General features: G+C 59.7%; 1 pseudogene; it reads left to right on the top strand.

Moving 5' to 3' along the window:
* The first annotated feature begins 657 nt into the window (after positions 1-657).
* LOC108298610 overlaps positions 658-1,448 on the top strand; it is a 1,651-nt pseudogene continuing 860 nt past the window's right edge.

The raw sequence follows: 1,448 nt of genomic DNA, 5'->3' as shown, positions 1-1,448 counted from the left end.
TACCCTGTTCAGAGCACCTGAAGGAATATGGCTCCATCTTCACAGGTGTCCAGGACCCTGGCCTGCAGAGACGACCCTGCCACAGGATCCAGAGCAAGCATGGCAGGCCCTGCAGGTCTGCTGGCCATGCACATCACACGGCCTGTCACACACCTGGAAGCCTGGATGCCGGGGACGAGCTAGGGCTGCCATAGGGTTCTGTCCTGCAGAGGAGGCTGACTGGGAAAGGGTGGCAGCTGATTTGGCCCAGCCCTAAATACTAATTATCCCTTGGCTCCTCTGGCCCTCCCAGGAGAAGCTGAAGTACTTTCCTGTGTGCATGAGTGCCAAGCTGGAGCCCGAGGATGATGCAGAGGAGAGGCTTGGGGTCTTCCCAGAAACATCAGCTCTGTCAGCTCCTTGTTGCTCTTTAACACCACCAAGATCTTGCATGGCCAGAAGGCAGGGCCGAGGGGTGTGGGCGGGAGGCCCGGCCTGGCTTAGTGGGGACTGGGGGCATTAGACACAGGTATAGCACCAAGGCTGGGAGCCATGGGGTAGTTGGGGTGGCTTGGCTTGGGAGACCTGGGACCCCACCATGCACACTGTGCCCCTGATGATGTGGGAGAGGTAGGAATATGGGTTCAGGACAGCAGTTGTCAGCTTGCCTGACCCCCACATCGCCCCTGTAGGTACAAGAAGTATGTCTTCCTGGACTCCCTGGCTGGTGCTGTAACAAAGACCCATGTGATGCTGGGGGTGGAGATGGAAGAGAAGCTGTTTGATGCCCCCTTCTCCTTCAGCAAGAGAGTGCAGCTGGAGCAGCAGGTGGGGGGAACAGGGCTGGGGTGGGGACAGATGCAGTGGCTGGGGGCCCTGCCAGGGCTCCTCTCCAGGCAAGGCTGTTGAGCTCTTTATTCCACCCATGGGGGGTGCACACAAGGCCTTGCAGGATGCCCCTGCAGGGCCCTGTCACCTCTCACATGTCCCTACCTAATCCTCCAGGTTCCAGAGAACTACTGGGTGCCAGACCTGGGCCAATACCTGAGATTGGTGTGCTATCCTACCTGTCCGACCTGCCCGGCATTGCCAACGACCTCATGTACAGTGCCGACCTGGGCCCCAGCATTGCCCCTTCTGCCCCTGGCACCATTCCAGAACTGTCCACCTTCCACACTGAGGTAGCCGAGCCTCTCAATTCAGATGACCTGGGCGCTGGGATGGGAGCTGAGCCAAGGACCTCCCTGCTCAGACACCTTCTTCCCTAGACACCCCACACTTCCTCTTTCAGACCTAGAAGATGGGGTGTTCACAGCACCCCCATCACCTCCCCCAGCTCCTGAGGTGCTGGCCAGTGCATCCCCCACTCCCTCAGCCGTGGCCCCTGTAGGCCCAGGCACCAGGCAGGATGGCAGCAGCGGCAGTGTGTCTCCTTCAGGTGGGAGCAGCTCTTTGAGGACACCTCTGCT

Source organism: Cebus imitator, unplaced genomic scaffold (genome assembly GCF_001604975.1).
Source record: "Cebus imitator isolate Cc_AM_T3 unplaced genomic scaffold, Cebus_imitator-1.0 Scaffold1014, whole genome shotgun sequence".
NCBI lineage: Eukaryota > Metazoa > Chordata > Mammalia > Primates > Cebidae > Cebus > Cebus imitator.
The sequence above is the reverse complement of the archived record's forward strand: the minus strand, read 5'-3'. Positions and strand labels throughout refer to the sequence as shown.